This window comes from Rattus rattus, chromosome 2, assembly GCF_011064425.1.
Source record: "Rattus rattus isolate New Zealand chromosome 2, Rrattus_CSIRO_v1, whole genome shotgun sequence".
Taxonomy (NCBI): Eukaryota; Metazoa; Chordata; class Mammalia; order Rodentia; family Muridae; genus Rattus; species Rattus rattus.
The window spans coordinates 88,865,386-88,882,747 of NC_046155.1; the positions used below are offsets into that span (position 1 = coordinate 88,865,386).

The window sequence follows — 17,362 nt, forward strand, 5'->3', positions numbered from 1 at the left end:
CTGCAGAGGACCGTGATTGGATTCCCAGCACCTACACAGCAGGTCACAGCCATCGGTAACTCCAGCTCCAGGGGATCTAATGCCTTCTTCTGACCTCCATTTGCACTACACACACGATACACTTAAATAAATAAATAAATAATTAAAATAATTCATATTGTAGAAGTCAGAAAACCTTTTGGAGGCATTTTCTTGTTATGTTCAATAAGTTTAAAGAACCTCTAAGCCACTAAGTGAGGCAGGGAATTTTAGGGACAAACTTGTGCTAACAGACTTTCACAGCAGTGTGAATTTTTGTTTCACTAAAACTCACGGGAGAGACAAAGACAGCCAAAGTCAGCGAGTCATCCTAACTCTTCTTGGAGGGCTGAGCTCCTTAAAGTTTTCCCTCTTGTTGCCAGATAACCTTTTTAAAAGACAGTGTCTCAATATGTAGTCCTGGCTAGCCTATAATTCTATGTAGATCAGGCTGTCTTGGAACTCACAGGGAACCTCCGAGTTCTGAATTTAAAGGTGTGCATATCACGTCCAGCAAGCCAGAAAAATTTTTATAACCTCCTCAGTATGAAGTATATAAGATAGGTATGCAGACCAAACATGACAATGAATAAGTTATGAAGAACTTTATCTGAAACAATTCTTTACATATGATATACATATAAGTTATGATTTATTAAAGGTTAAAGCAAATGTGCATAGCAAGAAGATGGATACACTTGTTTATGTAAAACGATACAATTCATTGATTGATAGATTAACTTGATGCTCTCATGCTCCTCAGTAAGGAGCAGAAATACTAAATCTTTATTTCATTTCATTAAGCAGTGTTTCTCTAGGAGCAGAAAACTTTATATGTAGCTTGAAAATGCTACAATTTGTAACACGTAATAGTTTCTAAACTGACCTGGGGTAAATCAGGCAGTGGTGACTGGCACTTCGTGGTGGGGCAGCATACACATTCAAAGTGGGTATGTTGTGTGCTCAGAACCAAGGTGCAGTGAGGTTTCAAGTCGCAGCAGAGCTGAGGGCTGACAGGAACACCCCAGATCCATTAAGCATTTGATTCTGACTTAACTTTCAGTCATTATGCCTTTAGAAACCATTCACTGCTGACAAATTCCTCGGGACCTGTCTCTTTGGGAACATTGATTTAAGTTTGAAGGAAGAGATAGGAGCCAACAGTTGGTCAGAAACCAAAGGAGAGCTGACTCTAAGTAAAGTCAGGAATGCTAAGTTGCCCAGGGCAGGGTGATGCCCGCCTCTCATCCCAGCACTCCTGAAGTGGAGGCAGGACAGACAGGGATTCCGTGTCGGCTCTGAGCTACATGGCAAGTTCAAGGCTTTTCTGTGAGCTTAAGGTCAGTGTGGACTTTACAGAGAGACTTGTCTCAACGGAAGCAAGTTACACTGTAGGATAAGAATAAAAAAAAAATCTGTGATCACCGTTGGAAATGGGTGACTATCTAAGTGTACTGACTGAGTCAGGATAGTTGGGAAATGAACGTCTCTTGGTATTTCAAACAGTAGAGAACCTGACACAGGCCATCTGCCACTTAGGAGAAGATCCCCCTAGAGACACAGATGAGACATTGTTTCTCAGACTTTAATGCAGATTCAAATTATATATCTCACTTTCCCCGTGTGTGTGTGTGTGTGTGTGTGTGTGTGTGTGTGTGTGTGTGTGTGTGTGTAACATCTACAGCCTCAGCCTCAGGCATGCCAGGCAAGTACTGGGCCCTAAAGTGTACACCCAGCCTACACACCTACACACACCTCTCTGGCCCTTCCGTAGACTTTTAAGGCTGCAGATTCAAATCCAGTAGGATGAACCTGGGGCCTGAGAGTCCCAATCTCAAGGTAGTTCCAGAAAAAGTAATCTCTGAGTCATCCCTACCCCCTGCTCACAACCCCCACCCAGAAACAGGATTTCTTTGTGTAGCCTTTGGCTATCTCTGTAGACCAGGCTGCAGGTTTGTAGGTTTAGAAGTCTGCCTGCTTCTGTCTCTGGAGTGCCAGGGTTAAAGGCATGTGCCATCACTGCTTGGCTAACTCAGACTCACTTTGGAACACACAGGACACAGGAGAAGCCAAAGAAACCAGAGATTAACTATGGCAGAAATTGCAATTTACCTTAGGGCTGAAGCTGAAGGAACTCGGGGAGACTGTGTTGTTTTGGGTCCTGTGGAATGGTGGGTGGCCTGCCTGCCTGCCTGCCTGCCTGCCTGCCTGCCTGCCTGCCTGCAAGGACGTGGGACCCTGGCCTGAGGTGTGCTGTCTGCAGGGATTGGAATCTCCTATGAAGACCCAACTGCAGGCAGAGTTACTAGGCAGTAGCTGGCTTCTGCCCAGCTTCCAGCCTCTGATCTTCAAGCTTTCCCTACAACTGTAGCTGAACTTTGGTAGGGCATAACTCAGCCTCTTGGGCTGCCCCTCTCACTCACCCCTAAACATCACATCCATATATATATCTCAACTTACTTTGCCCCCAACTTTGATCTCTTTTTGTGATCAACAGTAAGATAAAGAACTCTGTAGGTCACAGCATCTGCCCCCTTTAGAAATAAAAAGTGCTGGAGAACTGAAGGAAGTGGGCCTGCAGGGGGGACAGACACACAAGCAGAGTAGTAACTAACAGATTATCTTTTGTGCTGTGGCTCTGTGTGGCTCCTGTGAAGAGCCTTGAGTGTACCAGGCTCTGAGGCCTTAGGCCAGGCTGACACTTTACTGTGCAATGCTTTTCCTCAGCTCTCTGGTCGGATAAATGGCACTCATGACTTAGTGCTTAACTTAAATCTTTCCTTCCTTCCTTCCCTGACTCCTCCCCCTCTCTTTTTTCCTTCTTCCTCTCAACCTCTCTCTTTCCCTCCCTCCATCCCTTCCTTCCTTCCTTTCCAGGGTAGGGTATTTTAGGATTATTATTGCTATGATGAAACACCATGACCAAAAGTAAGTTGGGGGGAAAGGGTTTATTTTGACTTATACTTCCGCATTGTAATTCATCAATGAAGTAAGTCAGGACAAGAACTCAAGCAGGGGTGCAATCTGGAGGCAGGAGCTGATGCAGAGGCCATGGAGGGATGTTGCGTACTGGCTTGCTTCTCATGGCCTGCCCAGACTGCTTTTTTATAGAACCCATGACCACTGCCTGGCCTCAGCCACAATGGGCTGGGCCCTCCCACATCAATCAATCTGATGGAGGCAGTTCCTCAGTTGACTTCCCTCAGTTGAGGGTCCCTCTGCTGATGACTCTAGCTTGTATCAAGTTGACATAAAACTAGCCAGTATCCAGGCTCTGTGTAGCTTGGGCTAGTTGTAGTGAGCTACAGAGCTGAGGATGACCTTGAACTTTGGCCCCTCCTTCCTTCACCATCCAAGTGTAAGGATTACTGTGTGTTCTCCTTAGCCTAGGTTTTCCTTGCTGAGGATCAGACTGGGGGGCCTTGTGCATGCTAGGCAAGCACTCCATTAACTGAGGCAGACCTGCAGCTCCTTAAATGTCCGTCCCTTCTGACCCTAGGCTGGGTAAGATCTACCCGACATCATTTCTCATCCCACCTTCACCTTGCTCTACCTGGCACTTGTCCCGGTGTGAAATCACATGTTCAAGCGACCGTGCTCTGTGTCCCAGTCCCCGGCCAGGTCATCAGTTCCACGAGGGTCCACATCGGACTCATTCTGTCAAGCGCATTTCCTATGTATACAAGACTAGATGAGTAAGTGGATGCACCCCTCCGGCTCATCAGTATTTGAAAGTCAGATGGATGTCTCGGCAGCTACAGGAGCTGTTTCTGACTTTAATATTTGAGTGCGAATATCAGGATAATGGGGTTTGGCTGTGGCTCGACGGAAGGCCCTTCGCTGGGTAATGAGCTGATGCATCAGGGCTGGCTATTACTCTAAACTCTTTTAAGCTGTATTGCGTATGCAACCACATAAAAGTAGCCTTTCGAAGCGGATAATGACACCTACCATTCACTGGACACTTAGCCATGCCCAACGCTGTGCTGTTTTATAGACCTTATTGCATTTAATCTTCACAACCGCCCAGAAGGCTACTGTTCTCGTTTTATTAACTAGGAGCCTAGACCTCAGAGAGGCTGACAGGCGAGCTGGAGCTCATAAAGGCCCCATGAAGGATGAAGGCTGAGGATTTACGTAAACAATCAGTATCAATTCTACCACTTCTAAAAACATGCTCTTCTGAGACCGGGTCTTTAACTCAGACTGGCCTTGAACTCAACATTTGGTCAAGGGTGGTCTTGAACTCCTGATCCTCCTGTTTTAGCTCCTAGATATAGGGATTACAGGCATGTGCTATCGAACTTGTTCATGAGGGACTGGGGTTTGACCACAGGGTCTTGTGCAGCTGGGGGTGCAATCACCATAACAACTGAGCCGTATTCTCAGCTCCATTCCCCACTTTTCTTTGGTTTTTCTTTTGTAGTATATGTGTATGTATGTATGTATGTATGTATGTATGTATGTATGCATGTATGCATGTATGTGTGTGGATGTGAATTTCACCTATGCATACAAGCCTCAACGTGTACATGGGGGTCAGAGAAAAACTCCTACCCTGGGATGGAGCTCAGGTCATCAGGTTTGCTGTTGACCACTGGCTTTGCCCTGTGAGCCATCTTGCTGGCTCTTCTCCTGTTTCTGAGCCTCCAGAAAAGAAGGAAAGAGAAGACAAAGGCTGAGACTAGCAGAAAACCCAGAGAGAGTGGGCAGAAGATAAGTGACGTACAGATGTGGGTGGGGCAGCCCTGCATGGAGTGTTTGTATCCCTGAGCTGCCAAGAGCCAAGAGAAGTCCTTGTGGGAAGTTAAGCCCAAACTGGAAAGTCTGGCAGGTTGAATCTGGTAGCATGCCAGTGTAGAAGGGCTGATTGCTAAGTTTCCTGGAATTTTGTTAGCTGGTTGTTAGAATTCATAGTCATTATTAAAAATGCAAGATTATGGGGCCAGCTTAGTGAGTGAAACCTATTGCTGTGCAAACCTGGTAACCCGAGAGCAAATCCCAGAACTGAATCCTGAAAGTTGTCCTCTGACCTCTACACATGTACCATGGTGTGCGCGCACTTGTACACACACGTGTACACACATACAGAATAAAGAAATATCATCTAAGTTTGTTAGGCAAGGTGTCTCTTATTTATCACCTGGGAGTCTGAAAGTCTTCAGGCTCCAGGCTAGCCTGGGCTGCCAAGTGATTTCTAGGATAACCTGGCCTACAGACAAACATCACCAAACAAACATCACCACCCCACCCCCCAATAAAAACAAGTTTATTAACTGTGGTGGTTGATTAGGGGTGGCCCCATGGGCTCGTGTGTTTGAGTCCGGTCCTAGGGAATGGCACTCTTAGGAGGTGTGGCCTTGTTGGAGGAAGTGTGTCACTGGAGGGAGGCTTTGAGGTCTAAGAAGTCCAAGTCTTGCCAGTGTGACACAGTCTCTCTGCTACCTGTGGATCAAAACGCAGAGCTCTCAGCTCCTTCTCCAGCACCTCGTTTACTTGCACACTGCCATGCTTCGCAATATCATGGAAACTGTCTTCTGCTGGTTTGTTTGTCTTTGAGACTGGGTCTTACTCTGTAGTTCAGGCTAGCCCAGACTTACTCTGTAGTTCAGGCTAGCCCAGAATTCACTATATAATCCAAGCTGACCTTGAACTTGAGGCAACCTTCCTACTTCAATCTCCTGCGTGCTGAGCTTATGGCACAAGCCACTGTGCCCAGCTTTGAGAGCTGGGTTTTAATGATTGGTCGGCAGATTGGTCACTGGTTTAGATCCCAGGCAAAGAGCAAAGTTTGCAAAGATGTGTCTAAAGCCAAAGGGCAAAGGGCAAAGGGCAAAGGACAAAGGACAAAGGACAGGGCAGTTACAATGTCACTGGTGGGCCAGTGAAGGGGTGTTTGCTGACAGAGAGACAAATAAGCCCCACGACCTGAGTTTCATCTTCAGAAATTACGTAGTAGGAGAGAACCGATACCTGCAAGTTGTCTCCTCGCACATAAACACACAAAATAAATAAAGTTTAAAAAAAACGAACAAAACAAACCAGTGTGTGTCCTGAACAACTGAAGCTGGGCTGTCCCCAAAGCTACTTCTAGTTGGGCTCCTTGTCTGGCCTCAGTGGGAGAGGAAGTTTCTAGCCTCACAGCAGAGACTTGAAGTTTCAGAGTGGGGTTGGGGGGAGAGGGATACGCAGGGGGACCTGCCATCTGCTTAGAGGAGAAGGGGAGGGGGGAGATGGGGGAAAAATTGTGAGAGGGGGTGAATGGGAGGGAGGCAGTGAGTGGGATGTAAACTGAATAAGTAAAAAATAAAATTAAGTAAACAAACAGACAAAAACCAAAAAAAAAAAACAAAAAAACAAAACAAAACAAAACAAAAAAAAACAAACAGTGGAGCAAGCTGTGGTCCGCCATTCTAATATTTTTGAGGCAGAGGTAGGGAAACCCCAAATCTCAGGGCTAGCATAGGCTACGTGGCAGAATTGTAAGCTAAATGGTAACCTTTAACCAGGGCATCTGAGCTGTGAGGGGCTGTCTGAAAAACGGAAATGGAAACAAACCAGCATCCCCGGTAACCTGTGCTTACTCCCATCTGGTCCTTGGAAAAGCTGTCCTCGGGGGACTAGTATTTTATGTACAGGAAACTTGATATAGCCGTGGTTAAAAAAAGACAAAAACGGAGGTGTGGTTAGGGAGACAGTAGTTGGTGTGGTGCCTGCTGTGTGAGCACAAGGACCTGACTTCAAGGCCCCAAACCTGTGTTAAAACAGGGCACCTGTAGGCCTCATGTTGGGGTAGCAGAGACAGGAGGATCCCTGGGGTTGGCTACCCCAAGTTGCTAGCACCTTGATTAGGATTACCTTGCTATCTCATGGGAGATATCAATGGGAAAATATCTCACCATTATATTGATACTCTCCCACCGTTAATGTGATTTGCACTTCCGCTTTGGAATCCTGATTAATGTCTCTTGATAATGTTGGCTAGCCTTGTGGGTGATGGGCAATTGACCTCATATTCAGCAGCAAGGACCATGTCTGCTGCTAAGCTTTAGTCTTGGCCATCTCATAAATGCTTTATAAGATTTATGGTTTATGTTCAAAGCCAAACATCACGAAGAGCTAGTGGGGGAATCAGCAAGTTTTCTTGTCTCCTGGTGTTCTAGATCAAGAAAAATGGATACCCCCTTTTAGATTCCGCTATCAACAGACACATGGGACAACCATGAAGTGCTAATGTCTTAGTGGAGAGACAAGATCCCAGAACCAGCAAGAACGAGTACAAAGCAAAGTGAGGTAGGAAAACACCGGACGGGATGCTGGGACAGCATCACCACACTGTCTTGTGGGTGGCTAAAACCATAGCCAGTTGCTCAGCAGATGGGTCACTCAGCCACACTTAAGCCCTGCAGAGAGGCCACACAACCCTAGGTCAGTGGGTTGGGGGACAAGAGAGCTGATCTCCCTGTCTCCTCTCTCTTACTAGTCAATGTCTGCTCCACTGGAATGGTCTTTCCTTCACTTCTGGATGGGGTTATCAGGCTTCCCAGCAACCACGGGCAGCAGTTGCTCCAGCCTGTGGAAGGCCATTTCTGCTGCATGTGGAGATTGTGGGATGAACCTAGAGCAGCAGCGTCTCTTGGCTGAGGTAGTGAGTGAGGCAGACCAAATGGTCACTTCCAGGGGAGAGGTGTGGTTGGGAGACCTCGAGGAGCACATGATAGGTCACGTGACCTGGCTACCAATAGTTCTCACCTGATGGGGTTGTGACAACCTCGCTTGTATTAAGTATTAAATACTTCGCTTGTATTAAATCCTAGATTAAGTAAGATGCTATAAAAGGTACCCCGGTGGAGCAAGCGCTCAAGTACTGTTAGCTGGAAAGCAATTCAATTTACAATCCCCCTACCCTGCCCTGCCACTGCTCTTTGTGAAATGCTTAGAAAAGTCCTCCCCATTCAGCCATTATAAAAATAGAATCCATCTGGATCTGATTTTGCTGTAAGAAATGAGGTCAGAAGCATGCTTTATGTTTTCCCACATGACTTGACACCCGTCCAAGCACCACGTATGCAATAGTTCATATTTCTTCATTTGCTTTGAAGCCTGATTTATAACAGAACAGGTTTGTGTCTTTATTTGCTAATTTATTAGCTTTTGTGTTCCATACAGAAGTTCTACTGTACTGTGTCAGGGACCGTGGCTTTATGACAGTCAAGTGTTGCTGGACATTTCCATCTTCTTTTGTTTTTTTCTCTGCATGGTTTTTTTTTTTTTCTCTACAGAGGAGTTCCTTGCTTAATTTTATATCTATAGCTTTAGATAAAGTTAAGTTTTCTTTTATTTATTTACTTAATGTAAGAGATGGCGATGGGGAAGATAAAGAGAATGAAATACTGCCTGTTTTCTATCACAGGGGGAGTCCAGATTTTGATGTAAAAAACTATTAAATATTTTATTTAGTTAGATTTGGTGGTGTACACCTTTAATTCCAGCATTTGGGAGGCAGAAACAGGAACTTCTGTGACCTCTGGGCCAACCTAGTCTACAGAGCAAGTTCCAGTGAGGCCACACAGTGAGACTCAGAGAAATTTTATTTAATTGTCATTCACTGAGTCCATTCCAACTGCTTACATGAGCTGTGCATGGGGCCGTCTGCAGGAGCAGGGCAGCTTCTCAGGGACTGTCTCTCTCCCCCAGCAGCTCCTTAGATAGGTGTGGGGCTTTAGGAACTGGGAGTTTGGCTGGCTTGATCCTGCGCAGGTCTTGTGCAAGCAGTTATAGCTGCCGAGAGTTTGTGCAACTGCACTGTCACAGCTGGCAAGGAGAGTTTGGCTACAGTCATTGATCTCCTCCTTCTGGCTCTTAGATTTTTCTGATCCCTGAAGGAGTGAGTGTGATGTAGATGTCCCCTTAGAGCTGAGCATATTCAGAAGTCTCTTATTTGTGGGGTCTGTACTAATTGCCATCGACTGTAAAAAAAAAAGCTTATCTGATAAAGGTTGCAAGATGCATTAATCTGAGTATAAAACAAGAATGTAATACAGAATTTATTACTATGCCCGTTTAGCCAAATAATAGTGCTTGTTTCTTCCCTGGAGCCTCTGACTTAGCCAGACGTGGGTTTGGCACCAGACTCAGGTTTCATCTTAGGGACCGGGCTGTGTCACTGTTGCACCATCAGGCTGGCCTCACCAGTCGAGCTGCTATTGTAACTCGCCTAGCTCACAGCTCTTACCTGGCAAGGCTGCTGACGTTTTCATGCTGGTAGCATGCGTAGAACCTTCTAGCATCATGAGAGCTAGCCAGTCAGCACCAGAGTGAGTAAAATCTAAATTTAAATATGAGTGTGTGTGTGTGTGTGTGTGTGTGTGTGTGTGTGAGATATGAGGCAGAGGGGTATATTTAGGGGAGAGAATACAAGGGAAGGCAAGGAATAATATGACAAAGTAGTGAGTACACATGTTTGAAAATGTCACAACAAAATCTATTATCAGTAAAAATAATAACACAAAATTTAAAATAATTCTTCTAAATATACTGTGTAGATTTAATTATGAACTATAAAACTTATGACTTCAACTGTTATGCTGGTGAAGTGGAGCCAACCCCTGAAAGCTGTCCTGTGCCCTCCACATGCACACTTCTGTACACACACACACACACACACACACACACACACACACACACACACACACACATGCACACACACACACACACACACACACACACACACACACACACACACACACACACATACATACATACACCCCCACACACACACACACACACACACACATACACACATACACACACACCCCCCCACACACACACACACACACACACACACACACACACACACACACACACACACACATACACACACCCACCCCCCTCCCCATATCGACATTCTTCCCCACCCTCCCCCCACCCCAACACATGTCTATACCCCCACACTTCCCATACCCATACATCCACACATTTACACCTTCTACATCCACATACTCAAATCACCCACACCCCCTATATTTACACCTCATATCCATACACTCTCACACCCACACACCCACCTCCCTACACACATCCACACCCCTACACCTTCCATTTCACCCTCCACATACTCACCCCACCCCACCCCTACCCCTACTCCCCACTCCCCACATGGACACCCCCACTCCCCACATCTATACCCACCACATCCCACATACACACCTCACACACCCACACATACACCTCCACCTCACATAATTAAAACCAATAAGCTCTCTCTGTATTCATTCAAAGTTTAGTATTAATAGAATTTTAAAATTTCCCATGAGTACCAGGCATTTCTTGCTACTTATTACATAACTTATGACATCCTATAGTTGTCTTAATCTCACTTGAGTACTGTTAACACATTAGGAACCTGTAACTTTATTGTTGTCGTTTTGAAGACAGGGTTTTACTATGCATCCCGGATGGCCTGGAACTCATGCTGTAAGTCAGACTGGCTTTGAACTCACAGAAATCTATCTGCCTCTGCCTCCCAAGAAATAGGGTTGAAGTTGTGAGCCACTGGGCCTGGCTAGGAATCTATTACTTTTTAATTGTAATAATTTTACAGTTCCATTGGAGTGACTTGTCCCCATTTCAAGGACGAAGTTCAACAGCTTTTGGCAGTGTGACTCAGTTGCTGTAGCTATCACAGCAAATTTGTCTTAGGGTATGCCCTCCTGGACGACCTTTCATGCCTGTTCACCCTTAGTCTCTGTCCCTCCTCTCATCCTAGGTCAGTACCCGCCTCAAAAAAACCAAAACCAACCAACCAAACAAACAAAAACCACCACCACCACCACCACCACCACCACCACCACCACCACCACCAACAACAACAACAACAACAAAACCCCCACAGCTTCCTTGGTCTGGCGGTGGTGGCACACATCTTTAATCCCAGCACTCTGGAGGCAGAGGCAGAGTTTGAGTCCAGCCAGATCTACAGACCTAGTTCCAGGACAGCCAGGGCGACACAGAGAAACCCTTTCTTCTCCTCCCCTCCCTGAAAGTCAGCTTCCACTTTATGGGAAAAGGCTACACCTCAGATTCTTGATTCTTCTCTGTTTTTTTAAAAAGAGATTTATTTATTTACTTTATGTATATGAGTACACTGTTGCCCTCTTAACACACACCAGAAAGGGACATCGAATCCCACTACAGATGGCTGTGAACCACCATGTGGTTGCTGGGAATTGAACTTAGGACCTCTGGAAGAACAGTCGCTGCTCTTAACCACTGAGCCATCTCTCCAGCCCAATTCTACTCTGTTTTAAACAGCATATGTTAATTTTCTCTTCGACAGGTTATCAGACGCTCAACCTCGTCATTGTAATTGCTAATTCGCCATCATCTTTTGTCAGAATCCGGTGCAGCCTGTGTGAAGGAGGAGGACACACTAATTTGGTTTTCCTTTCTTTTTTTTTTTTTTTTTTGGGGCTGAGGACCGAACCCAGGGCCTTTGCGCTTCCAAGGTAAGGGCTCTACCACTGAGCTAAATCCCCAACCCCCAATTTGGTTTTCCCTATCTGCGTGATTACAGTAACTTTTCAGCTACATGGGATCCCCATATATAAAACTCCGTGAAGATGAGCTCACACCATGCATGACGTTCCACTTTCAGACTCTGGGTCTCTTTGATGTTCCTAGATCGTGCATGGAGTCTGAGTTTAGAGTCTAAGTCTGTAGAAGGTGCTGTTCCACGGGTCAAATTGTCAAGAGAGACTATTACTTCTCTGTAGCTCAGAGCCCACATTTGCCTGGAAGGCTCCAAGCTTCCTGTGGGTATCTCAGTGTACCTCCAGCACTATGGGGAGGTCTTTCTGTCACCTTATCTCCTGCACAGCTGTAGAAACCCTACATCAGTGCTGCTCAACCTATGGGTTGCAACCCCTTTGTGAGTCTAAAGACACAGGGGTTGAATATCAAATATGCTGCACCAGATATTTACATCATGGTTAATAATAGCAGCAAAACTATAGTTAGGAAATAGCAATGAAAATAATTTTATGGTCAGGTGTCACAACATGAGGAACTGTATTGAAAGGTTGCAGCATTAGGAAGGTTGAGAACCACTGTTCTAGAGTATTGAATTTTGCACTTCCTCCTGTCTCTATAAATTTCAAAATCAGTTTACATATATGTATATACACACAGATATATATACATATATGCATACATAATTGTTGTTGTTCCGCTTTCAGATCTCCCATTTCTAAGATGTGGCCATAACTCACTATTTCCTGTGGGATTTACTACTTATTTAATAGTATGTTTGTCCAAAATATATGTGTATGTACATACATGTGATTTTATATGCAGAAAGCAAGCCAATTTTCATACATAAAGAAAGGATGAGGCTATCTGGAAGATTTTATATATAGTTATAAAAAGCTATAAAGTACATAGCGTAGAAAGATAGTTTATGTGCTTTAATGTGTGACTGGGGTTCCTAAGCAGGCAGAGCGCTGATTGATTGGTACTTTCTACCTCAGCTGTGCATGGTCCCTCCCTCAGGTGATAAAGCACGTAGGCTTTCTTTTACTTGTTTATTGTTTGTACAGGGTCTTGGGAGGCTCGGGCAGGCCTAGAACTTGGGAAAGAGCTAAGGATGCTTCCGAGCTGATGATCCTGCATCTGTCCCCCAGGCACTGGGGTTACAAGGTAATCCTACACCCCTAACGCAGTTGTGTTTGCTTTTTATGGATTTCTTGTCCTGTACTTACTGACTTGAAGTAAGTGTGACACAGTACATACATATCTGTGTGCATGGATGCACACAGCCTAACAGGGTGTCAGTGGTGAGGATGATCGAGTGTTATCATCAGTGCTGACTGGGAGACCTTTATGTAAGTTCTTTACTTCTGCTAGAACGTACAGTCTCTCCGGGTGGTCAGAGTTTAGAAAGTTCCCACCATATCATGTTTAAATGACATGAAAAAGGTGCTCTGAGTGGGACTGCTCACCTGGGGTCATAAACACCCCTGTTGTAGGTGTCGTCTGCAGGAAGAAGTGTCATCTCCTAAATGGACTTAACGTGAGAAGAAAAGCAAATGACTGAAACACACTTGAAAAAAAAATTGAAGTTCAAATTTCTTAGCCATCTGGGAAATGCAAATTGCAATTGTTTTGAGGTTCTATTTCACCTCAGGCAGAATGACTGACATCAAGGAAACACTGACAGAGAGATCTCTGTGAGCCAGCCTGGTCTACATCGGAAGTTCCAGGGTAGCCAGGGTTTTAAAGTGAGACTTTATCAACAGCGAAAAACAAAAACACAACAAAACGAAAAAAACATGCCAACAAAGGCAGGTGAGCCCGGGGGAGATTAAACTGGTGCAGCCATTAGAGAAGTCAGTGTGTAGATTTCCCAAAAAGCTAAAATTAGAGACGTGACATATGCTCCTCCCCTGGGGAGAGATCCCAAGGATTGTCAGTCAACAGGCCACGGAGATGCTCGCACATCTGTGCCGTAATAGCCAAGACCAAACCACCCTAGATGTCCACCAACAGAGACTTTGATACCAGTCCTGGAGCGGTGCATGGATGGCTCAGATAAGAGTACTTGTTATGGCTGCAAAGGACCCAGGTTCAGCTGCTTGCCCCCACAATCATGTGGCTTACAACCATTTATAATTTATAACTGCAGTTCTGGGGGCTCCCACGCCCTCTCATGGTATATATATACACACATGCAGGCAAACGTGCATAATGAACCTAAGAAAGAAAGTGTGGTACACACACAGAATGGAATTTTATGAAGCCATAGAGAAAATGAAATCGTGACATTTGTGGTAAAATGGATGCAACTGGAGATTATTAGGTTAAATGAAATAAGCCTGACTCCAGAAAGACAAATACCACATGGTTTCCCTTATGTGCAGAACCTCGAATTAAAATTGTGTTGTGTGTGCGTGTGCGTGTTCGTGTGCGTGTGCGTGTGTATTTGTGTTTATGTTATGAAGCCAGCAGGAGAGGTGAGGAAGAGATTATAAGGGAGGTGAGAGATAAGATATTGGAATACATTTAAGAAGGCAGAAAGGAGTCTGTCTGGTGGAAGGAAGAAAACCAGCAGGGGAGGGGCGGGGCTTGGGGGAAAAGGAGGGGGAGCAACATGAGGAAAGGGAAGCAGCTGATAACAAGATATAATGACAAAATATAATGACTTCTAAGATATCTATGTAAGGACACTATGAAACCTGTCACTTTGTACGCTAATTTAAAAATTAATTAAAAAACAAAACCAAAAACTACCCCAAAACATCTTTCCCCCTTTGCTCCTCTTAATCGACGCTATATGTAAATTGTTTCTTATTCCGTATTCCCAGAGTGGTGAAGTAACAGGCCGGTCCCAGAGCCGAAGTCCGCTCAGGGTGGGCATGCTCTTTCCCAACCAGTGAGCTGGAAATACTCCAGGCCACACTCCCACGGAACTTGACTCTTCTTCCAGATGAGTGTGTCTCTGTTTCTACTGAAAGCTTTTAGCCACGCTCTGAGGCTTGGCCTCACCAAACACAAGCAGGGCGCAGTAGTGCAAACAGACAGAAGAGCAGAACTACGGCTGTTTCCGGCGCCAGCTCTGTTCGGGGTGCATCGTAAAGGATGAAAATCGCACAGTGTGAGAAAGATGTAAGGAAGCAGACACAGCGCTTCAGAAATCTGGCTCCCTTATGCGATAATGAACTTCTTCAGAGGGTCCATTTGGTTTCACTGCTAAATATAATAGGAGATTGACAGCAGTTGCAAAACGGCCCACATCAAGTGTGTTTCCAATATTGAGAAACCATCCGAGAGGAATGATACTTGCGGTCACGGCAAATATGCGTGAAGATAGGCAGTTTCTCTTTCTCTTTCCCTCTTTCTCTCCCTGCGCCTGTGTCGTCGTCCCCCCTCCCCCGCACCTCCCTCTCCCTTCCTTTCCCTTCCCTTCTCTCCTTTCTTCCTCCCCCCCTCTCAGGGGATGCAGTCTCAGGTAGCTTAGTTTGTTCTCAAACTCACTGTATAACTGAGGATAACCGGGAGCTGCTGATCCTCCTGCCTCTCATCCTCCGGCCTCCCTTCCTGCTTCCCGCTGGGATTACTGTCATCCACCACAAAGTTCAGTTTATATAGTCCTGGGGAACTGAACCTAGGCTTTGCCTTTGTTAGGCAAACGGTCTGTCAACTGAGCCACATTCCAGCCTACATTGTCTCTGGATGTTATTTCTCTCATCTGGGGAGGAAATTGGTGACTCCTGCCCCCTACTATCAGGTACAAAAGGCTCCATGGCTTAGAGGCAGCGCCTGGCTGGGATTCTCCGAGCAGAATTCAGCAATTTTTCTAGATAGCATCTTTGGCTTTGCGTCCCCCGCGGTCTTTGCTCATGGAAGTGACCCTAAGCAAACGTGGAGGCGTTGATGGGGCTGGGTTCCTACCAAATTTTATCGGTGGAGCAGATTTGGCCTTAGTGTGCCAACCCTGCTTTTGAACCTATCCCATAATGAAAGGCCACAACCACATGAATGGATCTACATTCAAAGGCATTCTTTGCATGCATGTGACTTCTAGGCACAGTTTGGATCTATAGAGCAACTCCTTTTGAAGAAAAATATTTATTTTATGTGCATGTATGTGTGTGGGGGTGGTGGTGGTGCATACATGTGTGCTGTGTGTATGCAGGAGCCCACAGAGGTCAGGAGAGGCATCAGTTCTTCTGGACCTGGAGTTACAGTTATGAACCTCGGCATGGGTGCTGGCTTTGGACCTAGGTTCTCTGCAAGAGTAGCCAATACTTTTAACCAGGGGACCATCCCCCCAGCCTTTAGAACTGCAGGACAGGAGAATGAGAGAGAGAGAGCCCATCACTGAAAGCTGAAGTCAGTAGAGAGTAAATAGTGTGGTATTGGCTAGGGAACTTCTACTAAGGCAGTAATCCTAGCCCATTGACTTTCTATGCATCCTTGACTTCTTTCTTAACAGTTTTTAGGGCTGGGAGAATGACCAAGACGAGGTTGAGTTTTTAAATATGTATTTCTATTATCTTAAGTGTGTATATGTGTCTGACTATATGTTGGTATGTGCATATAAATGCAAGTGTGTGTAGAGGCCAGAGGTTTCAGAACCCTTGAAGCTGGCGTTACAGATGGTTGAGAGCTACCCGATGTGGGTATAAGAACCAAAGGACAGCTGAGCCGTCTCCCAGCCCACAAGACATTTTATATTGAAGGACATTATCCTTCTGCTCTCAAATAAGTTGGAAACATTTTCCTTATTTTTCATTATCTTCTGTTATTTTGACAACTTGATAAATTAAATTTGACTTCAGCTATAATAGGGTTGTTTTTTTTTTTTGTTTGCCTCAAGTATTCAGTTTCACAGAAGTCGGACTTACCATATTTGTTTGTAACTTTTAGATCTCTTAAAATTAAAAGTCTCCTTCATTTTAAGATCATAAAAAACATCTCCATTTTTTCCTCTGCTACTTTTTTATTATTTTGTTCTATATTTACAGATCCAGTCTTCTAGAATCCACTCTGAGATGCAAAGTGACGTATGGCCCTAACTGTAATTTATCCTCTTTAGTCACGTATTTCATATTCATAAGTTTATATTTTTGCATGTGCCTTCTGTGTGGTGTGCATGCATGCCCACATGTTTGCCTGTGTGTGTATGCAAGTGTGAGTGCACGCATGCGTATTTATCTGTGTATTTATCTGGGATCGGCAGGCAATCGAATCTCTGTGAGTTCAAGACCAGCCTGGTCTACAGATGGAGTTCTAGGACACAGAACCTACACAGAGAAACCATGTCTTGAAGAACCAAAATAAATAAATAATAAATGTACAAACAAACAAACAAACAAATAAGTAAAATTAAGAGTCTTTCTCACCTGCCCCTAGAGGCATTGAAGGTGTGGCTTCTGGTGTCACATGTGTACCAGTAGGTGGCAGAGAGCAGAGGTTATATCTATGCTTGGTGCTCTGACCTATGAACATCTGAATGATCGGTAGCCTAATATTCCCTGAAAAAAGCAAGCCAAAGATGACCATCAGTCCAGTGCCAGGCTGGCCCCTAACAAGTTCCCAGGACGGGGAACAAGCTGGAGCCTGGAGAATTCCTGCCTGGAATTGTAGGCTTAGATTTTTCAAAACTTAATTTAATGAGGGTTCTCAAATGCTTTGACCCCCCCCCCCCAGCCCACTGTCCAGAGGTAGGGGAGAAAAGATGGGTAATAGGACAATGGAGATGTGAACCTGTTTAGAAGTAGTTTTTGGGGTGATTCCAATCTCCGTTGTTAGGATACCGGCAATCCAGTTCAGTGGTGTCAGATAC

At 45.1% G+C, this 17,362-nt stretch overlaps 1 non-coding gene across 1 annotated transcript; it reads left to right on the forward strand.

Annotated features, from left to right (window-relative positions):
* Positions 1-16,918: 16,918 nt before the first annotated feature.
* Positions 16,919-17,049, forward strand: LOC116895030. The gene has a single exon (XR_004387216.1). It is a non-coding gene; the product is annotated as a small nucleolar RNA SNORA17 (small nucleolar RNA).
* The last annotated feature ends 313 nt before the right edge of the window (positions 17,050-17,362 follow it).